Source organism: Peromyscus californicus, unplaced genomic scaffold, assembly GCF_007827085.1.
Source record: "Peromyscus californicus insignis strain IS unplaced genomic scaffold, ASM782708v3 Scaffold_8__1_contigs__length_139910024, whole genome shotgun sequence".
NCBI classification, from domain to species: Eukaryota; Metazoa; Chordata; class Mammalia; order Rodentia; family Cricetidae; genus Peromyscus; species Peromyscus californicus.
Genome location: NW_026294606.1, coordinates 128,473,238 through 128,496,685, shown reverse-complemented (window position 1 = coordinate 128,496,685; position 23,448 = coordinate 128,473,238). Strand labels below are relative to the sequence as shown.

Below are 23,448 nucleotides of genomic sequence, written 5' to 3'. Positions count from 1 at the left end.
GGAGTACACATTTGTGATCTCAGCACTGAGAGGTGGAAGCAGCAGTGTCAGGAGTTCAAGGACAGCCTCAGCTACATAGGAAGTCTGAGGCTAAACATGAGACCTAGTTTCAGAACATCAAAAATAAATAAACAGCTTCCTTCCAAATGGCAAAGGGTGCTTCTGTCTCCAGGGGACATGGGTTGGTGCCGAAGACATGTTTGCTGATTACAATGTGGGTCAAGGGCATTTCCAACATCTATGTATAGAAGCCAGGAATTTTTTCCCCCTCTTGGTGTTAAGTATGGAATTCAAGGCCTTGCACTCTGAGCAGGCCAAGGATCTTATAAAAGACCGACAATGCTTGGGACAAGACTTCAGAACAAAGGATGACCCAGTTCCAAGTAGCAGAAGTGTTATGTCACTCAGCTTTCTGTTGTTGTAACAAAATACCCAAGACAATCTGCTTTAAAAGAAATGTGATGGTTAATCTCAGTTGTCAACTTGACTGGACTGAGAAGCACCTGGGAAAAGTCTGTGACTTGCACCTTAGAGTGTGTTTGTGAGTTTGCGGAGAAATCCCCCACGAATGTGGGGAAGGCCTGTGCCTTCTGGGTCCCCTCTGGCTCCCATTTATTCCATCAAGGCCCTGAGTTTGAGATGGTTCAAGGCTGTATCAGTGGCGTGCTGGAGGCAGGACTGTGGCTCTCCTGTGCATGTCTTTTCTTAACTGGGAGTTCAACTCGTGTTGGCAGGGAGTAAGGTCTCAAGTCATGGGACTTAGCAAACACTGCAGATCAAGTTCTCACCCCTGCACTGGCTTACCAGCCCATCATTGCTTATATTCTTCCATGCCAGGTCCCACCTCCCAAAGTCCTTATTACCTCCAGGCAGTGTCACAGGAGCCTTAAGAGTACAGTGGCGTGCTTGCTTCGGCAGCACATATAGTAAAATTGGAACGATACAGAGAAGATTAGCATGGCCCCTGAGCAAGGATGACACGCAAATTGGTGAAGCGTTTCGTATTTAAAAAACAACAACAACAGAGTATAGGGGCACTACCCCAGCAAGCTCTCCGGCACTGCCTGGGCTAGCCCACCCAATGCAGCCTGCAGCAAGGAGCAGGGCCAGTTCTCCTGCTCCCAGGTCCTCAGATTCAGGTCATCCACACTGATACCACCAGGGCCAGCTCTAAAGTTTTGCCCAGGTGAGGTGCAGGGCCCTCTTTCTCCCCTGCTCCCCATTGCCGTAGGAGACATACGAGGGGGTGAGGGAGGGTCAGCTCTCCTGGCTCACCTGTGGCCACCCCCCACACACACACACACACAACAGGGTCAGCTCTAGTGTGCTCCCCGGGTGGTTTGATGATGAGGAAAAGCTGGCAGGCTGACCAACCCAGCTACCACCCAGGCCCAGAACCAGGGCTGTGAGTTGGCCCACCCCATCTAGGAACTGTAGGAGCAGGCGAAGGGAAGGAGCCTACAGATCCAAAGCAGCAGGGTGTCCACGACACAGAACAACAGCAGGAAGTCTGTGAGGAGCCCCAGTGAGAGCCCATTATCTGTGGTGCAGCAGAAGCCAGAGGCCTCCAGCCAGAGCAATGACTCACGGCAATGAACTTGTGAGTAAAGATGAATGGACTAAAGGGTAAACCGTGTGACTCACAGGGCCACACCACAGCCTCCGTGGAAAGGTTCTTCTCTCTCTCTCTGTTTTTGTTTTTGTTTCTGTTTTGCTTGGTTTGGGTTTTGGCTTATTTTTTATTTTTTTTTAATATTATCTCTTTCATGTGTGGAATCTTATTTTATTTGGACAGAAACTAAACAGAGAAATAACAGAACTAAAAGATGTTATGGTTTATCTTTTAGATTTGGTTATGTTTTGGGGAGGAGGTTGCAAGGGCAGAGGTCCAGTGTGAGGGACCAGGAGATGGGTGGGATCTGGATGCATTGATGTGGAACCCACAAAGAGTCAATAAAAGTTTATTTTCTCTTTTTTTAAAAAAAATTATTTATTTATTATGTATGCAGAGTTCCGGCATGTATGCCTACACACCAGAAGGGGGCACCAGATCTCATCCCAGATGGTTGTGAGCCACCATGTGGTTGCTGGGAATTGAACTCAGGACCTCTGGAACAGCAGCCGGTGCTCTTAACCTCCGAGCCATCTCTCCAGCCCCCTAAAAGTTTTTTTTTTTTTTTTAAGAGTATGGTGGTACAGCTGGGTGGTGGTGGTGGTGGTGGTGGTGGTGGTGGTGGTGGTGGTGGCGGCGGCGGCGGCGGCGGCGGCGGCGGCGGCGGCGGCGGCGGCGGCACACGCCTTTAATCCCAGCACTGGGGAAGCAGAGGCAGGCAGATCTCTGAGCTTGTGGCCAGCCTGGTCTACAGAGTTAGTTCCAGGACAGCTTGGGCTACACAGAGAAACCTTGTCTGGGGGGAAGGGTTGAGTATGGGGCACACACCCATAATCCCAGCACTCGGGAGGTAGAGAAGGGAAGATCGGGAGTTCAAGGTTATGATCAGCTACACAGCAAATTTAAGGTCAGTCAGATCCTGCCTTAAACAAACCTCAAATCAAAAATCACATGATGGCTGGGTGGAGGGAGGTGGAATAGCGTTTTAGACAGAGGGGCTGTGAAAGCCCAGTCGGTCACATGTAACCCTTCCCCAATTCCCATTTCCTGCTCCTCCCCCACCAGACACTACATTCTTTTTGCTTGCTCTCTCTCTTTTCCCAGCTCTCTGAGACCTTGGCCCTGCCCTGTGTCTGTTCCACTCACTGAATTTTGTATGTGTTTTTGTGGACCACAGTGTCTGGCTCTTGAACGATTATTTTATACATGTATGTATGTGAAGTGCACCTGCAAGTGTGCAGGTGGGCATGCAAACGTCTGTTCATGTGGCAGCTCCCTACCTTTGAGTAAGGGTCTCTCCCAGGCCTGGAACTCACCAACTAAGAGAGGCCAGCCATGGAGCCCCAGGGACCATCTGTCTCTGCCTCTCCAGCCCTGGGATTACATGTGCACACCACGTGCTCAACTTGTTTTACTTGGGTTTTGAGAGTCCAAATTTAGGTCTTCATTCCTTCCCAGCGAGCACCTCACAGGCTGAGCCGTCTTTCCAACCCCCATTTCCAGGCTTTGTTTTTTTTCCAGAATCTTCTCAGTGTCACACTCATTTCTCCCATGCTAAGACAATACAGTCCAGAGTGGACTCTGCCTGCTTTGGAGAGTGTGTTTGATCCTGTTCTAGTGAGCAACGGCTCAGGGATCCCCACCCTCTCAGGAACCCTAACTCCAGAACCCAGGCCACTCAAGGGCTCTTCAGCCTGGTGACCACTCAAGAACCCCCCCACACACACACACACATACACACCTCCACAGGAGGAGGTAGATGGTAACCAAGTTCACATTGACAGGAAAAGCAGCAATATCCTCCGGTCTAGTCTGCCACAGTATACCTCAGTTTCCCCATCTGCTCATCTGAACCTTCTTTACAGGAGACACTAGGGGAGAATTTCCAGATATGCAGCTGTAGCATGGCCACTCATGCAGAGAACTCCAGGGCTGCAGCGTTTTGATGATGCAGTTCCCTCTGATCTGTCCAAGCTCTTATAAGCAACCCAGATACACACTGGTTCACAGAGTTAAACTGGGATGGAATCTTTTCTTTTGTCTGTCCTTGGTTCCCTGCCTGCGGTGAACAGATATTTGCTTGTCGAGATGGCTCAGCCAATAAGAGCACTGACTACTCTTCTAGAGGATCCAGGTTCAATTCCCAGCACACACGTGGCAGCTCACACCTGTCTGTAACTCCAAGATCTGACACCCTCACACAGATATGCATGCAGGAAAAACATCAATGCACATAAAATAAAAATAAATAAATTATAAAAAGAAAGAAAGAAAGGAAGGAAAAAAAAGAAAGAAGAAAGAAAGAAAGAAAGAGAAATTCCACACTCCAGAGGCAGGGGCAGGTGGATCTCTGTGAGTTCTAGGCCAGCCTTGTCTACAAAGCGAATTCCAGGACAGCCAAGGCTACACAGAGAAACCTTGTCTCAGAAAACAAACAAACAAACAAGAAAGAAATTCTAGATCTTGGGGAAGCAAGATGGCTCAGCAGATAAAAGTGCCCGCTGCCAAGGCCAACAGCCTGAGTTTAATCCCAAAACCCACAGGATGGAAGCAGAGGAGCGGCTTAACTTCTACTTCAAAAGTTGCCTTTTGACCTCCACATGTGTGTTATGATATGTATGGGCTACTCACCAACACAAATAAATAAACAAGCAGCTGTATTTTAAAAAAAGCCAGGCAGTGGTAGGGCATGCTGGGTTCAAGGCCAGCCTGGTCTACAGAGAGAATTCCAAGGCTATGTAGAGTTAAAAAAAAAAAAAAAAAAAAGTAAAAAGACATTCTAGATCTTTCTCAAAGCCTCCCTGGAATCAGCCAGGGCCACAGTCCTGCACCTGACTGAGTACACTTTCCCCCTTTCATAGACTAAGATATTCCAAAGCTTCCAGACATCAAGATTCTTGAGTAAATCCAGGATCAGCCCCCTCATGGATCCTGCCTCCACCTTCCCACCCCAACGTCCCCTGACAACTCTCCACCCACCCTAACTCTCCTTCAAGTCTGAACATCTGCTTGTAGGCTGGGCTGGGGCTGGCCTGGTATAGGTGAGGTGGGGCTGGGGTGGGCACCGGTGGGCTGGGCTGGGGCTGGGTGGGGTGGGGTGAAGTGGGCTTGAAGTGGGCATGAGTGGAAGGTGCTGGGTTTTACTGAAAATCTCATCAAGGTCCGGATTCTTTCTGTAGATGAAGTTGCTGGTCTCCTTCTCTCCACCCACTCTACTACCCCTCCGTCTCTCTGAACACAGTATTTATTTGAGTTTGGAAAATAATGAGGTCCCCGAGGTCGCACACAAGACATCAGCTCTCTAATCAAAGCATAGCTGTGGGATTAAAGCTCTATTGGCTTTGGTGTGTGATGGCACCGGAGCGGCAGCGGGACCACCAATCTGATCTGGACTATGGCCTGGCTCTGGGTGTGAGAAGTAATTAACTATTTTCCAGGAGCCTCCCTGGGGTGGCAAGGGTGTTGATTCATCCCTGGTCCTCCCTAGTGGGTCCACTGTATGACTGAGGGTGACTCAGGCTGAAGGGAATACTTGAGGGCTGGGGTTTCCTGGCTGGCTATAGCTGAATCTTGTGCTTTAGAAGTGGGACCCACAAACGTGGAAGTAAAGCTCCCAGAGGGAACCCAGATCTGCTACTGGGAACTAAGTGGGGTGGCTTGAATTGAACGCCCTATAAGACGGAGGTCCATAAAGGGCAGTCCTCAAGATCACCTGAGCTCCAGTTGCTCAGGACGCTGAGGCAGAAGTCTGTGGCCAGCCCAGAGTACATAGTGAAACTACAACTCCATTAAAAAGTAGAGGGGCTGGTGGGTTGGCTCAGTGGTTAAGAGCACTTGTTGCTCTTGCAGAGGACCTGGATTTGATTTCCAGCACCTACATGGTGCTCACAATTCCTGGAGCTACAGTCCCAGGGGATCTAATCTCCCTTCCTGACCTTGATGGGCACTAGGCACATAGGTGGTTCACAGACATACATGTGAGCAAAACACTCATACACATAAAATAATAAAAAAGTTAAAAAAAATATTAATAAGTTATTTTTAAAAAAGAATGAAACTGGGCAGTGGTGGCACACACCTTTAATCCCAGCCCTCAGGAGGTAGAGGCAGAAGGATCTCTGAGTTCAAGGCCAGCCTGGTCTACAGAGTGAGATCCAGGACAGCCAGGGCTATACAGAGAAACCCTGTCTTCAAAAACCAAACTCCCCCCACAAAAAAGACAGAGCAGATGGCTCAGCAGGTAAAGACAATTGTCACCAAGCGTGGTGACCATGCCAACTCCCCAAGTTGTTTCTAACTTCTACACATGTGCTGTTCATAGACACAGACACAAACACACACATACTTCAATAAAAATTCTTTTAAGAAAAATTTATTATTTTAATTTTATATGCATGTGTGAGTGCTTGCATATATGTATGTATACACACACACACATATATATGTATACACAGACACACTCACACACATATATGCACCATGTGTGTGCAGGACCCTTGGAGGCTAGGAGAGGGTGTGGGATCTGGAGTTACAGGTTGTTGTGAGGCCCCCAGGTAGGGCTGGGAATTGAATCAGGTCCTCTGCTAGAGCAATGAGTGCTCTTAACTACTGAGCCATCTCTTTAGCCTCAGAAATAAGAATTCTTAAAGCAAAATATTTAAAGAAACCAAAACACCATAGCACCAGGTGTGGTGGTGCACACCTGCAGACCTAGCTCTGAGGAGGCAGGCAGAGGCAGAGAGATCAGAAATTCAAGGTTTTCCTTGAAGTACAAAACCACTGTAATTACCAATACTTTCACGCTTGAGGCTGGAGGATTGCCACAAATTCAAGGCAATCTGTCCTACATAATCCCAGACAGCTGGCGGCAGAGTGAGACCCTGTCTCAACCCTTCCTTCCATGAGAATTCCTGGAAAGATGTGTCTGCAGGGACTGATTGATCAAAACTAATGTGGAGAGTCAGGATGCTGCAGCCCAGAGACCAATTACCTTATCTTGGGCTAGCCTTAGCCCCGGAACAAGTCCTTGTCCATCTCTGTATCGGAACTAACATCTGTGACTAACACAAACTTTTCTAACCTATTAACTTAGCAGATCCTTATCTTCCACCAACCCAAATCTAAGAATGTCATCAGATAGCAGTGTGGGCCTATAGGAAAGCTTCCCCCATCTCGATGTATCTGCCTCTCTGATGTACCCACCAATGTATTTTATTTTAGAAGTTATTCTTTTCTGTGTATAAGTGTTTGCCTTACACACACACACACACACACACACTCTGTGTGTGTGTGTGTGTGTGTGTGTGTGTGTGTGTGTGTGTGTGTGTATCTGCATGTATATCTGTGCACCATGTATGTCTGCCTGGTGTCTGTGGAGTTGAGAAGAGTGTGCCAGATCCTGTGAACTAGAGTTACAGCCGTGGGTGACTATGTGGGTACTGAAATTTCAACCTGGGTCCTCTGGAAGAGCAGCCAGTGCTCTTAATCACTGAGCCATCTCTCCAGCCCCCACCACTAGTGTATTTTAAACCTTGATTTATGACTTGCTGTTTTGTAAAACTTCATGAAACTGTTTCCACATGGAACATGGAATTTGGGGTAACCTAAACCTGTGTTCCTGGGCCATGGTTACTCAGAATTGCTCCAGAATAAACGATCTCTTACTCCCTTTAAAGTGAGAATGGGGGGGGGGGGGTGTGCGCGTGTGAATGTGTTTACATCCCATCCCCAGAAGACTCTGATGACTGATGTTTTTATAAGGTAAAGAAGTGAGACATGATGCCTGTGATCCTGGCTCTCAGGAGGCTGAGACAGGAGGATTTTTGAAGTTCAAGGCCAGCTTCCACTACCTAAGACAGACTAGGACATGGACTGGTTGGTTTTTGTCAAATCTAGACATGTCCGGGAAGAGGAAACATGAATTGAGAAAACGCCTCTGTAGGTGAGCCTGTGGGGCATTTTCTTGATTAATGGTTGTTGGGGAGGGCCCAAGACCCAGCTCACTGCAATGTGGTGCTCCCCATGGGCCTGGACGCTGAAAGAAAGCAGGCTAGCAAGGTGTGGTGAGCAAGCCAGGAGCAGAGTTCCTCCATGACTTCTGCACCGTCAGCCCCTGAATCCAAGTCCCTGCCTGACTCCCCTCGTGACGGACTGTGACCTGGGAATAGTGAGGTGAAACAGACCCTTTTCTCCCCTAGTTGCTTTGGTCATGGTGTTTTGCCAAAGCAACAGAAACCTAACTAAGACAGAGGCAGCCATTGGAGTGATGTAACCACTAGCCAAGGACTACTTGAAGACACCAGCAGTTGGAAGAGGATTGGCACTTATTTTCAAGCCCCTGTCTTCTGGAACACAGAGAGAGTGTATTTCTGTCACTGTAAGACACCATGCATGTGGTCTCTTTTGAAAAGTTTTATTTTGTTTCATTTTATCTTTTGTGAGTGAGTGTTTTGCCTATATGTATGTTTGTACATGCATGCCTGGTGACCTTGGAGGCCAGAGAGCATCAGATCCCCTGGAACTGGAGTTCCAGAAGGTTGTGAGCCACCACGTGGGTTCTAGGAACTGAACCCAGGTCTTCTGGAAGAGCAGCCAGTGATCTTAACTGCTGGGCCACCTCTCCACCCTGCATATGGTCATTTGTTACAGCAACTCTAGGAGATCCATCCCTCCATGGCAGCTCCCAACACGGAACACCCCAGGAACTAGCTCACTGATAGCTGTGTCCTGACCCCTCTTGGGTGGGCTCCAGGGGACCTGAGTGGACACTGACTTCTCTTTGACCCTCAAAGTCTTGTCCTTACTGCCTGTCACTCTCCCAGAGGACACAGTAGCCTGCCCGCTGTCAGCTGAGTCTGCCTTTCTGTTCCTGGCTTCTGTGCCCTTCACCTTGAGCCTAAGTGATCAGGTATCACTTCCATCAATCTGTATCCTCACATTTATCTGTGTCTCTTAACACACACACACACACACACACACACACACACACACACACACACACATACAGAGAGAGAGAGAGAGAGAGAGAGAGAGAGAGAGAGAGAGAGAGAGAGAGAGAGAGAGAAGCTGCTTGCCCTTGGAGGGATGTTAAATTTCTGAGACATCATCGAAAGACAGAAGGCCAAGAGGGACCAGAGCCTGACCTTCAACAGACTAGACTGTTTGTTAACACACTTTATTAACACAGTGAGGGTCAGCCTCTCTCCCAAGAGAAATGGAGAGGTCTGCAAGAGGAAAGCTGGCCAGGACCCTTCGTAGGGGCGGGTGAAGAGCTTTGGAATGAGGAAGTTGTTGCAGCCATAGGGGCTTCCTGTAGATCTATTATCCCTTCCTACTGAAATTGTTCACCCTAGGTGAGGCAGGCTGTACCAACAGACAGTCCTTTCCAAGGCAGGTCAGTTGTAATCTCACAGGAATCCTGTTTTTACAGCCAAGGCGCTCTCACACAGGGTACAGAACTGGAGATGTAGGGGCTTCCCCAATGCCCATGCTGGCTGTGGCCACAGGATGCGTCTCACAGACCATCTCTGCACTGCCCAGAGCTGTGGATTAAGAATCAGTTAAGGGGAGCACCACCCACCTAGAGTCCTCCAGTAAAGGGCTGAGACATGGCTCAGTGGTAGAGCCGCTGCCTAGAGCCTCCAGTGAGGGGCTGGAGGCAGGATCCTGGCCTGGCATGCTCACAGGCCTGGGTTCCATCCTAGCACTCCAAACAAAATAGTGAGATGACAATTTTCCGTTCCACGTTAGCCGGGACAAATATCTCATCAATGGAGGAGCTTGTGTACACCGGGTTTGTTTCTTTGTGATGTCTGCTCCCTGCACGCAAGGATGCAAGGTCTCTGAGAGCAAGAACTATGTCCTCTTGTTCAGTCTAAGCGCCACCGCCACCCGGCTCCACCACACTTCTTAATCTCAGCCCTCAGTATCCGCCTGAGACTGAGAATGCCAGAAGAAACAACTGAGGAGGAGTAGAAGCTCATTTGTGGCTCAGTCTCTAAAGAGTTGGTCCGTGAGCACGTGGTCCCTTTGCTTGGAGTCTAAAGCAAAGTAGAGTATCACGGTGCCTGTGACTAGCCCTACCTCATAAGTCCCCACTTCTGCTGGCCCAGGGAATGGTGACTCTGTCAGCAGATGAGCCCCCAGGTGAGGGCAGAGTCCTGTGATCTTGTCCCCTTTGTAAGGTCAGGCTCTGCTTGTGACTGTCTGGAGAACCAAGCCTGAAATATGTGAGTTTTGGGGGGACTTCTCAGATCATAGCCATATCACAGAGTCCAGGATAAAGAGTTTACTGTGGAGGTAACTCCAGAAAATGCCAGAGGAGAACAAGGAGGAGGGGGTGCCTTGCCATGAGCCAGGTGGGTCACTTACCAAGATCCCTCAGGGCATGTGGGCTCACCCCCAGGATCTCCAGCCTGCCACACTCAGAGTTGATCACCTTTTACCAGATTCAGAGGCCTGATCCCTGTGAGATGCCCAGAGAACACAAAGGGGACCCAGGGGACCACACAGCAGGCCCCAGTCTTTGTATCTGCCACAGATGCCAGCTGATGAACTGAGTAGAAGTACCACAGCTCCTTAAGGACACAGGACACAATCTGCCACTCTAAGCTGCCACATAAAAGCACCATGAGCCAGCCAGGTCCCCATGACACATCAATGTGGTGAGCTCAACATCCTCAGCAAACCTGAATGGAGACATAGACAAGCTAGTTGGGAAGAATTAGATTCTTCTTGGAATTCCCTCCCTCCCTCCCTCCCTCCCTTCTTTCCTCCCTCCCTCCCTCCCTCCCTCCCACCCTCCCTCCCTCCCTCCCTTCCTGCCTCCCTTCCTTCCTTCTTTCATTTCGTAAAGTACGAGATTTAGGGGTCAAGAGAGAAAATGAGGAATTGTCCTTTCAGATGTATTGGCTAGAAGGACCGGAAAGATGGCTGGGTGATCATGAGCACAAACTGCTTTTGCAGAAGTTCTGAGTTTCAGCTCCAGCACCATGCCTGGAGGCTCACAACTGCCTAGAACTCCAGCTTCCGTATATGCAGTGCCTCTGACCTCTGAGGGCACCTGCACTCGTGTGCACATACATAATACAGATACACATACTTAAAAATAAAATAAATCTTTGAAAACATCTACATTTATTAGTCACCCCCCACACTGGGGCTGAAGTATCCCAGGCTGTTGATTACCACAACTAGGTGGGTTCTTAACATCGAAGAAGGACAGCATGGCAGCCTCATGAGGCAGTGTGGCTCCTCCTTACAGGTTTCTGAAAGAGGGGGTCCTATGCCATATAGACGATGAGTGCCCCATGGAGGTGCTCGCAGTCTTTCTTAGCAGGGCATCCTTAGTTGAGTTCTCCTGGATGTCACAGAGGCATGGCTGTAGTAGCTCATTCTCTGGACTGTACAGACCATAGAAGATGCTATTAATGACTATCTTGTGTTCTCTGTAATCTTGGAACATGCAAAGCCTTGCAGCCGAACAGCACACACCCTGGTTATATTAGCCTATGTGTAGAGCTGGCTTCAGCTTCTGTTATTAAGGTGACATTGCACAGCACTGTCCTCTAAGCCAAAGAACAGCTGTCTTCATATGACCAATTCTTTCTGCTTTAGAAAGACCATCACAGGGGCTGGAGACATGGCTCAACAGTTGTTCTTGCAGAGGTCCCAGGTTCGGTTCCCAGCACTCACATGGCAGCTCACAACCATCTGGAACTTCAGTTCCAGGGAATCTGGTGTCCTCTTCTGACCTCCTTAGGGCCCAGATATACATTTGTTGCACATACATGCATACATACATACAAGCAAAGAACTTTGCACAAATAAAATAAATAAATCTAAAATTTAAAAAGATCATCACAGCTGGACCTGTTACTACTGATGTTCCTTCATAAGAGGAGGGTGTGGGTGGGGTCACTGGACCCTCACTGAGCACCCAGCCCCTCCTCCCAGCCGGCTGAGTGCGGTTCTGCCCTCATGGCAGAGGTCTTGGGGAGGAGCTAAAACATAAAGGCGGGAAGACTAGAGAGAGCAGGCTGCACTGTGGGGAAGCCACTGTCCATACTGAGGGAAGACTTTCCAGTGTGGCTTCAGGTCACCCATACTCCTGTTAGAACTGTGGAGACCCACAGCATTCAGCCACGCAAGGAAGGTAGCACACAGAGGATGCAAGCAAGGTCACTGGCAAAGCAGTGGCCACGACTGGGTTTCCTCCCAGACCTGAGGTGCTGACTGAGAGCCATAGCTCATAGCAGCTGCGCAGCAACTTGAGCTGTACAGTGCAAGGCATGAAAGAGCCTTCCGGGACTCAGAACACAGGGGTCCTACGTGGATGAGCCAGCTACAGAAGGCACAGACAGACTGCTGAGGATGAGTTTGGGACAAAGGTTTTGCTGCTACTTGGTATTTAAGAACTGGGACTGTAAAAGCTGAATGGACAGAGTCAGCAGCTAAAGTCACACAGCTTCTGTTTGCTGGCTGCATGGAGGTCTTTTTCAAAGAGCTCTGCAGCAGCTCAGTTATTGTGACAGCCACCTTCGCCCTGGGGCAAAATTGCCTAGGGGAAGGCTGCTGTAAAATGCTGCTGTAACTGAGTGAAGTTTCAGAGACTCTTGTTTGGACTGAGTTGTTGCATACAACAGAACTTCAAAAAGTTTTTGGTTGTGGGTCTCTTCATATTTGGAACTTTAAGACTGGTATCAGAAAGCTTTCAGTGGAACATTAAGACTGGTATCAGAACTGACTTTTTGAACTTTTCAGACTTAAGAAATGGGATGGACAGGAGTGATTCAAATGCAATGGGACAATTTTGATTTTACCTACAACTTTATTAACTGGTGACTCAAGAACTGCTTTGTGGAACTGTTTGTGTAAAAAATGGAACTGTTGTGTGTAGAAATGGAGAAGTTTGGGTTTTTCTATCCAGGATTAAGATGCAGCTTAAAAATTTATAAAGAAAAGGGGGAATTAATATTCCTCAGTTGTGGAGGTCCACAAAGGTTTTCTAGTGAGATCTGAGTTTGCTTTACCCAGCAGGGCTGCCTTAGAGGATGGCTTGACCATGTGAGTGGTTACCAGGTGATTGGAAAGGGTCTGCATTTGGCTGTGCTAGGGGGAGGTCTTTTGCTCCACCCCTTGGCATGTCTATAAAAGCCCTTTAGAAGAGATAGAAGGGGCCAGTGGATAATGATCCAGGCCCTTCTGAGGCTATCCTGTTTTTCTATCTGGTTTTTCTTCCCTCTATCTTTCTATCTAAATATTTCTCCCTCCTCCTGTAACAGGAATCTTAAAAAGTTCTTATTAATAAAATCAAACCTGGAGCCAGGTATTGGGGTGAACACTGGAAGATCAGAGAGACAGAACAAGCCACAGTTAACCTCACCTGGCCAACTTCTCAGCTGATCTTGTTTCCTCAGACTGGAAGCTTCTATGTCCTCATCCCAATGGCTCTCAGCTGAACTGCTGCTCGAAAGCCTGAAGCTTAACCAGCTAAAAGCTTCTAGTTTCTGGTCCTCATGCCTTATATACCTTTCTGCTTTCTACCACCACTCCCTGGGATTAAAGGCTCACTTTCTGGGATTAAAGGTGTGAGTCACCATGCTTGGCTGTATCCTTGAACACATGGATTTCTGCCTCTGGAATGCTAGGATTAAAGGTGTGTGCTACCACTGCCTATCCTAAGTATCTAGTGGCTTTTCTGTTCTCTGACCCCAGATAAGTTTATTAGGGTACACAATATTTTGAGGAACACAATACTACCACATCCTCCCTCCTCAAGAGTACCAAAGAAATGGGTAGGTCCCCCACACTCAGTCTCTTTAATTAAAAAAAAATTTTCTTGCCCCTTGAATGGATGTTAGCCTGTATTAATGTACTCTGTGTTTTGTTAGCAAGAAATGCAAAGAGTTCTATTAAGAAATTTCTTTTTGATGTTTGCTAAAGTTTATGAAGTGTAAATAGTTCTATTAAGAGTTTGCTTTTGGATGTAAGTTTATGAGAATTGTAATTATTTGTGTATAGTAATGTTCATGCTAGAATTATGATGTTAACCGGTTAATGTTAATGGTGATGCTAAGGAGTCCTTAGATTTGATGCAGCTGCATCAGTTTACTGATTTAAAAAAGGGCTTGGTGCAGCTAAGACTGTTGTAGTCATCTTAGACCCATTCCAAAAAGGCCATTCCATCTTTATCATCCTCTACTTCTTTACTAGGAGGCCTAGCAGCCGTAAGGAGCAGAAGTGTTGCTATAATTATTCCAGCTATTTGCAAGCTCTTAGTGGAAAAGCAGCTTCAGATCTGCATAGAGTTAAGCTCTGCACTCTCCCCTGCCAGAGACTGGTAGTCAGAGATGGGTATGTCCTTCTTGCTAGCTGTCAAGCTAAGACAGAGTACAGTTGGTGGAAAGTGCACCTCAAAGACAGGTAAGACTGTCTGGTGGAAGAAGGTGATCTTAGATAGGCACAGTCTGTCTAAGGGGTCTGAGGGGCCCTTTATATTATTAAGAAGGGGGAGCTGTGGAGACCCACAGAGGCTTTTTAGTGAGAACTTACTCAGGGTCAGAGAATCTGGCCTTGCTTTACCCAGCAGGGCTGCATAATGGTATGATATGACCACAGGCGTGGTTACCAGGTGTTTTGAAGGGTCTACACTTGATTGTACAGTGTGCTTTGATCTTGCAAGGGGGAGGTCTTTTGCCTCTCCTTTGGCATTTGTATAAAAAGCCCTTTTGAATAAACACCTAGCAGTGACTGGGTATAAACCCAGGGCCCTCCCCAAGCTATCCTGTGTCTCTGTCTGTCTTACCGTCTCCTTCTATCTGTCTATCATTTCCTCATTCCTCTCTTCTCCAACCAAGAACCCTTTGAAAGGTGGGAGCAGGTTGGAGCTGGTCTCCCACAGACTCCCACACAGAACCCCTCAGCCATGCCCTGTAAGTAAGCCCTTAAACTCTTTAGTCCCCCAGGGTGAACTTCAGTGAAGTGGAACTTCAGTTTGTCATTGAAGTGGGGAGATGGCTCAATGGGTAGTATATTATGCTTGTGCACATATCATAAGGACTTGAGTTCGGTTCCCCAGTACCCACATAAAAGCTGGGAGTGTTAACACAGGCCAGTGACCCTGGAATCAGGAGGCTGAGATGGAGGATCCCCAAAGCTCATTGGCCAACTAGCAAGACAAATCAATGATGAGAGACCTTGTCTCAAAACATAAGGTGGAAAATAATAGAAGAAGGTACTGGGTGTCCACCTCTGGCCTCTACATTCCACATGCACTCACATACATGTACACATCCCATGTCTTCCTATACACATACAACACATACATATACATACAACACAGACACATAATCAACACACACACAGACAACACCCTTCCACAAACATATACCCCCCCCCACCACACACACATGACAGGGTCTCACTATGTAGCCCAAGGTGACTTAACACTCAAAATCCATTTGCTTCAGCCCTCCAAGAGCCAGGATAACAGATCTGAGCCTCCATGCTTTATCTGTCCTTGTTAAACGGAGCTGGTCATTTGAGGTTCATCTGGTTCCTAAGCTAAAGAAAAGCCAGGGATTGTAGTGGGGTGACATCTCATCAACCCAGGGTGGGTTGTGGGCAGCTGTTGCCTTCTACCCACTAAGGCCCACTTTCCAGTGTCCTGACTCCCTGAGTTAGAGTGGGTGGGCCTGGATATGGGGGTCTGTGCAGTGTCTGAGGGATATAATTAACTGGAAAATAGCAAGAGTGGACTTGTATGCAGCAGTTCTGCTCGTGAAAGGAAGAAAAAAGACTTCCACAGATGTTAGTGTGGGGGAAGAGGCCAGGGTGAGTGCTGTTGGTTCTGGCTCTGCAGGTATGGTGAGGGAGGAGTGGAGATTGACGCTGTGAACTATTCTTCCCCCAGGAGGGTCAAATTTTCTGCATTTTATCGTGACTATGTCTTGCTTCTCTAAGCAGGTCACTCGTTCCCACCCTCTCCTACCTGCTGCTGTAGAAGTGGGGATGGGGAGTTTCTGTGAGGGCTAAAGTTGCTTTAAGTTTTAATTAGTATGCTTAAGAGATCTATAAAACAAAAATGCCTCTAACCTGTAAGCCCTATGTACCCAAGAACAGATGACTTCCTGGAATGCTGGGGGCTGTTGTTCATATAAACAAGCCACATGTTTTCACTTCAGTAAACATGGTTGGTTGCCTCAACTGCACAGGATGTGACTGATCACACATAGGCACGTATGCTTACCCCCCTTTTGACACAGGCAGGAAGTATGTAGCCTTGAGGTTTTGCCTTTATAAGCACTGGACTAATGTAATTTGTGCCCATTCTCTGGGAGTCCTGGGTATGAACCTGGCCAGTGTCCATTGTCTTGGCCAGTGTTTATAAAGCTTGCTTCAAATTTGGCTCAAAAACTGTGGTAGTGGTCTTATTCTCACCTGGTGGGATTGACAGGTTCAAAGGTGATCCTTTAGAACATGGGCTCCCCCAACAGCAGACCCAAGGAGAGAAGCAAGTTACATGCAAGAAGCATATAATTACTTTGTCAGGTGACTGCAGAAGTCCAGGCTGCAGAGGGACGGGGAGGCAGGGGTAGTGGGAGTATCCACCCAGAAGACTCCTTGAGCAAACTGTAGTTCTGATGGTGAGCACTGGGGTACCTGACCCCTCAAAATGCTAACATGACCTTTCCAGCAAGTGTCAACTCAAAACTCTCAGCCTTAAGGTCCTGCATTAAGACCAAGAATGGTGGTACATGTCTGTGAGTCAAGTATTCGGGGAGCTGAAGCAGGGGGATAGTGGGTTTGAGGGTCAGCTGTACTACATGGCAAGACTCTGCCTTAAGAAAAAGCAAAGCCTCAAAGTAGGGAGACCCAGAAATGTGGGGGACTCCAGAGGTGGGCCCAGAATTTCTATGCAGAGCACCAGACCAAAGGTCACAGGGAATGGAAAAAAATGGAGTTTGGGGCTGAGCCAAGGAAGGTTAATGTCTGAGGAGATGGCTCAATGGGTATAGTGCTCATTAAACCAATGTGATTACCTGAGTTCAAATCCCCAGCACTCACATAAAAGCCAGACTCTGTGATCCTAGCACTGGGTAGACAGAGGGAGACAGGAGGACCCCTAGAGCTCTTGGGCAGTCAGCCTAGTCACTCAACAAGTTCAAGGTTCAGCAAGAGACTCTGTCTCAAAGAGCAACCTGGAGAATGAGAAGAGAAAACCCCAACATTGATCTCTGGTCTCCATATGCATGTACAACCACACACAGGCATGTACACAACCCCATGATCATGCACTCAGGCAAAATTCCCCATACACACGTCTACACATGCACACAAAACAACTGATGTGTCCACTTTGCTGGACCATGTGTCTAGATTCTTGGTGAAACATCTCCCAGGATGTTTCTGTGAAGCTGTTTTTAATGGGTAAGATTAATGTTGGAATTGGGAACTGGTGCTCTCTGTCTGTCTCTGTTTGCTCTCTCTCTCTCTCTCTCTCTCTCTCTCTCTCTCTCTCTCTCTCTCTCTCAATATGTGTATGTATATGTGTCTGTGTCCCTGAGTGTAGGCATGCACATGTCATGGTGTTCTTTTGGAGGTCAGAGGACAGTCTCCGGTGTTGGTTGGGCTAGCTGGCCCAAGGGTTTCTCTGGATTGTCCTGTCTCCACCTCCCTTACTCATGCTTACACAGCAAGCAGCCCACCCACCGAGCCATTTCCTGGGCCCTGGAATTAAGCACCATGAATAAAGCAGATGCAATCTGTCCAGTCGGTTGAGATCTTAACAGAACAAGATGGATCCTCCCTGTATGAAGGGCTGCCTGAACACCTCTGAATACAAACTGCAACAGCTCCTCCTTGGGTCAACCCCAAGAGTCACAGTTTATCAAGCCTCCAGCATCGTGTAGCCCGTTCCTTAAAATATCCCTTCCCCCTACAGATGGTTCCCAACTTACAGTGTCCTACTTCAACCTGACTGTGGTGCGAGAATGACCACAACATGAGGTGTTCAACATTTCAGCATGAAGAGCCTTTGTGTCTGGATGTTTAAGTGGGAAAGGCTCCTATAGTATCATATGTTCCAATACTTGGTCCCCAGTTGGTGGAACTGTTCAGGAAGGATTAGGAGGTGTGGTCTTGTTGGAGGAGGTGTGTCACTGGATGTGGGTTTTGAGGTTTCAGAAACCCATATTTTCACTCAGCTCTCTCTGCCTCATGGTTGTGACTCACAATGTAAGCTCTCAGCTACTGCTCCAGCACCATGCCTGCCTGCATGCTGCCATGCTCCCCACCATGATGGTCATGGACCCTAACCCTCTGGAACCGTGAGCCCCCAAATTAAACAATTTCTTTTATAAGTTGTCTTGGTCATTTTGTTTTATCACAGCAACTGAGAAGTAACTAACAGCATCAGATGTTTATACCCAGCTATGGGCTAATAGAGGCATGTTGACCAGTGGTAAGTTAGGCTGGGCTCAACTTGGACTTTCATAGTTTCATTATATCAAGTGCATTTTTTTTTTTTTTGGGTCAGGTGCAGTGGTTACATCTGTCATCCCAGCATGGAGGAAGCTAAGGCAAAAACAATTTGAGGTTAAGACTAGCCTAGGGTACAGAGTGACCCTGTGTCTGAAGATAAAATGCAGGTGTGGGGATGTGGCTAAGTTGATGGAGGGCTTGCGGCTCAGCTGGCAGAGTGTTTACCATGGCCAAAAGCAACTTGGGGAGGAAAGGGTTTATTTTATTTTGTAGCTTTTAGTCCATCATCTAAGGAAGTCAGGACAAGAACTCAAGGCAGGAATAGATGCAGAGGTCATCGAAGGTCATTCTCCATGGCTTGCTCAGCCTGCTTTCTTATACAACCCAGGACCAGCACACTAGGAGTGGCAACTGCTGCTTGTGAGATGGACCCACCTATGCCAATTATTAATCAAGAAAATATTCCATAAGTTTGCCCACAGGCCAATCTGGTGGGGGTGTTTTTCTCAGTTATGGTCCTGTCTTCCCAAACGCCTCTAGTCCCTGTCAAGTTGACACATTACTGTTAAACCATAACCTTTCCTTTTTTGTTTATCCCCAATATCTTGTATTAATATCGGTATCACAGCATAAAACATCCCAACTTTTAAAATTCCCACTCTTGCCAGGCAGCAGTGGTACACAGCACTCGGGAGGCAGAGCCAGATGGATCTCTGTGAGTTTGAGGCCAGCCTAGTCTATAGAGCAAGATCCAGGACAGGCACCAAAACCACGAAGAAACCCTGTCTCGAAAAAAAAAAAAAATTCCCACTCTTTAAAAATTCAAACACTTTAAAAGTTCAGTCTCTCTAAAACATCCAAAGTCTCTTACAAATTCAAAGCCCCTCTTCAGTCTCTTGAAAAGTTCAGAGTCTCTTAAAAAGTTCAAAGTTTCTCTAAAATGTTCAAGGTCTTATAACTGTAGGTTCCTGTAAAATGAAAAAAAAGTATTAAATACTCTATGCTCAGAGGGGAAAATCAGAGTACAGTCACATTCAAAGCAAAGCAAAAGTTTAGCACTGTATAGAGCTCAATACTTGGTATCTGGGACCCATTCCCAGTCTTCTGAGATCCAAAAGACCTTGGCAACGGCACTTCCCTAGTTCTACCATCCACAGCACATGCAGCCTGTAGGTTCAGGCCATCTACACTCTACACCTGCACCTGTACTTAGCGGTCATCCCATGGTCCTGGCATCTCCAAAATACGGGTGTCTCTACTGCACCTGGCCGCACCTTCAACAGTGGTCTCTCCTGGGCTCTTTTCGGAGACTCTGAGCCTGCCACATGGTGCTAAGCCTTGGCCTCTCTCCATGACCCCTTCAGTCCTGGAGTTCCACTGCTACTGAGGCTGCACCTAACCAATTGCCTCTCCTGGAACCAAGCCTCAGCTGCTGTCTGTGACCCCTCATGTCTTCAAACACAGTACTTCATGAGAGACTTTTACGCATTACCAACGTCAGCTGCCAGCATGAGACACAGTCTTGGCCCCACTCTGGACCACAGCTTGTGTGCTGACCACCAGGAAACACCTCCCAGAGATTTTTACCTCAGTGATGCTGAGGTAAAAGATCTCTTCTTAATCACCGCTAATTTCCCAGTCCCAGATGACCGGCATCAGCGCCCCAATAAGCAGAGGTTTCACTCAGTGTTTCGGGTCTCTTGTTAATCACAGTTGACAGGGCCCCAGCAGCCCAGAACCACAGGTTCTCTGCTTTCCCTTCTGCCCCGTCTCTTAAGATCCCAGCTATGGCCAGATGTGGCAGCACACACCTTTAATCCCGGGATTTGAGATGCAGAGGCAGGCAGATCTCTGAGTCTGAGGCCAGCCTGGTCTACAGAGTGAGTTCCAGGACAGCCAGGACTGTTCAGAGAAACCCTATCTGGGAAAAAAAAATCCCAACTATGAACCTATAATAAACTTCCTAACCTCATTTGTAGGTTTCGAATTTTGTTTTGAAATCGTGAGCACAGGCTCTCCCGCCATTGCTAGTTTTATGCCAAGTTGACACAAGTTATAGCTAGTCACCTGAGGGTAGGAAATCACAATTGAGACTTCCTCCATAAGCTTGGGCTGTAGTCAAGCCTGTAGGGAAATTCATTTCATCTTTATTCTTATCCTATGCGTTACATCCCAACTGCAGTTTCCCTTTTCTCCACCTCCCCCAGCCTCTTCCCTTTCCTCCAGATCCCACCCCCCACCCTCATCCCTGTCTCCTCTTGGAAAAGAGCAGGCATTACAGGGACATCAACCAAACACGGCATAACACGCTACCATAAGACCAGGCACGTTCACCACATCAAGGCTGGACGAGGCAACCCAGTAGGAGGAAAAGGGTCCTACAAGTAAGCGACAGAGTCAGAGTCGCTTCCGCTCTTAGGAACCCCACAAGAACCCCAAACTACTCAGCCATAACATATCTGCAGAGGACCTAGGTCAGAGCCCCAGAGGTTCCCTGATCTGAGCGAGCCCCCATGAATTCTGGTCAGTTGATTCTGTGGGTCATGTTCCCGAGAACCATAGATTCTTAATCACAACATCACCCAAACAGCCCTGATGGAATCTCTGCTTCCGTGTAACTTCACAGCCGAGCCTCACATCACCTGTGATATGAGGCACTGCTCTCAGAGTTATCTTCAAAGCTCCCACAACAGCCTATTAAGCTCTGAGCACTCAATGGCTTTTGTAGCCCAAAGTTACAAAGTCCTTCCACAATCCTCCCCAAAACAGCGTGGTCAGGTCTGCAGAGCAGTGTACCTCTCTCCGTCCAATCTCTGTCTGAGTTGGCTTTCTATCACTGTGATAAAACATTTTTATCAAAAGCAACTTGGGAGGACAGGGAGGAAAGGGTTCACTTGGCTTACACATTCTGATCGAGGTCCATCATGAAGGGGAGTCAGGGCAGGAATCAAGGCAGGAACCTGGAGACAGGAACTGAAGAAAAGACCATGGAGGAACACTGCTTCCTGGCTTGCCCCCAGGGACTTCCTCTGTTTGCTTTCTTATCCACCCAGAGCCTGTCCTGGGCTGGGCCCTCTCACATCAATCATTAATAAAGAGAAAGCACTACAGGCTGGTCCATAGGTCAGTCCTGATGGGTGCATTTTCTCAGTGGAGGTTTCCTCTCCCCAAATGAGCCTAGCCTATGTCAAGCTAACATAAAAACTAGCTGGTACACCTAGCATGCATGAAGTCTGGATTGCATTCCCAACACCACACAAACTAGACAGATATGCCTGTGACCCCAGCACTTAGGAGACAAAGAGAGGAGAGTCAACAGTTCGAGGTCATCCTCATCTATATATGGGTTTGAGCACAGCCTGGGCATCAGACCCTGTCTTAAGCAAAGGAAAAGTGAAAGACCCTTTCCATTTCTAGTTTGTTTGCCGTGGGCATCATATGCATATAATTCGATTGTCAGTTGAAAAGCAGGTATGCTTGTCTTAGTTCTGTCTCTATGGAAAACCCAGTTCTGTGGAGCAGAATTTTCAGATTGGCACACTACATGACCCATTGTGCCTACTTTCTACAGCTGGGAACACTGAGGTCCCCCAGAGGCACGGCTGCTCAGGGTCTTTGGAGTCCCCAGTGGTTTTTACCCTGGCACATAGTTACATCCTGAAATGTCTCCTTTTGACAGCTGCAAAGTGGCTTTATCCATCAGAGAGAGGGGAATAACATCGGCCTTTTGCAGTTTCTGTCAGCAAGACTGTCAGGTGCCAGGCACCCCACCCATGATACTTGTGTTAGCCATCTCTCACTGTTACAGGACACGGACAGAAGTAAGTTAAAGTGGGAAGGCGTTATATGGGCTCATGACTCACCTGAGGCCAGCGACACAGTTCTGTGCTCTGGGCCTGAGGTAAAGTGGAACGTCATGGACAGTGGAAATGGATGGCTGGAGGCTGTTTCTCTCATGGTGACCAGAAAGCAGAGAGAGAAACAGCAAAAACAAGCAACGACATATGCCTCTCAAAGACAGCCCCCCAATGGCCTTGTATTTTTTTGGAGGGAGAGTTTCAAGACAGGATTTCTCTGTGTAGTTTTGGTGTCTGTCCTGGATCTCGCTCTGTAGACCAGGCTGGCCTCGAACTCACAGAAATCCGCCTGGCTCTGCCTCTCAAGTGCTGGGAATTAAAGGTGTGTGCCACCACCGCCTGGTGGCCCTGTATTATTAATCTTTTTGTCAACATGACACAAACCAGGGTCCTTGGGAAGAAGAAGAATTAAGAAATTGCCTCCATCAGCTTGGCCTGTAGTCAAGCCTGTGGGGGCATTTTCTTGATTAATTATTGGTGTGGGAGAGCCTGGCCCACTGTGGATAATGGCACCCTAGGAAGGTTGGTCCTCGGTTGTGTATAAAAGCATACTGAGGAAGCCATGGGGAGCCACCCAGTGAGCAGCACCCCACCACGGCCTCTGCATGAGCTCCTGCCTCGAGTTTCCACTCTGACTTGTCTCAGTGATGGACCTTGAGGTGCAGGATGAAATAAACCCTTTCCTCCACAAGATATTTTTCTTGCTGTTTCTGTTTGTGGTTTTGTTTTTACTTTCTGTGTGTGGCTGTTTTGTCTGTCTGTTTGTCTGTACCACTTGTGTGCCTGGTGTCCACGGAGACCAGAAGAGGACTCTTCAGAAACAGTGTTAAAGATCGTCTTGAATTATCATGTGGGTCCTGGAAATAGAGCTGGGTTCTCTGGAAGAGCAGCCAGTACTTTTAGCCACTGAGCTGTGTCTCCAGCCCCTGTTAGGTTTTGAGACAGTTTCTCTATGTAGTTCTGGCTGGCCTCAAACTCATAGAGATCCCGCCACTGTCCAGTCCCAAACTGGTTTCGGTCAATGTTTTATCATAGCAGGTGGGAAACTGTAACAAGTCCACTGCCTCTACCTGGCTGTGCCTTCCACCACCACCACCTTCCAACAGTTCATTAAATTGCACAGTGACCAACATATCAGTCCAGGGCGAAGGTCTGAGCCCTCAAGACGCCTGGCTCTGAACCGCACAGTGGACAGAGCGGAGCCCTCGCACCCCAGGCTTCGACGGCAAGGTTAGTTCAGATTAGATGGCAGGAGCGCCAGTGGTTTCACCCGGCTCCTGCTACCGCCTCAGACAATGAGCTTAGAAAAGGAGGTTGAGATAGAGGAGCAGATCGCAGTTTCAAGGCTAGCCTGGGCTACAGTGTGAAACTCTGTCTCAAATACAGTGGAAAAAGAGCTCAGAAGTAAAGCCTCTGCCGAGAATCCCCCAGTCAGGAGCTGGAGGCGTGGCTGGGTTGTTGGTGCAGCTCTTGCCTAGGATGTCCCAGTAAGACACT

The 23,448-nt window shown here is 47.9% G+C and overlaps 1 non-coding gene across 1 annotated transcript; it reads left to right on the top strand.

Moving 5' to 3' along the window:
• The first annotated feature begins 902 nt into the window (after window positions 1-902).
• LOC128104900 (U6 spliceosomal RNA) lies at window positions 903-1,009 on the top strand. Its single transcript, XR_008216176.1, has one exon. It is a non-coding gene; the product is annotated as a U6 spliceosomal RNA (small nuclear RNA).
• The last annotated feature ends 22,439 nt before the right edge of the window (window positions 1,010-23,448 follow it).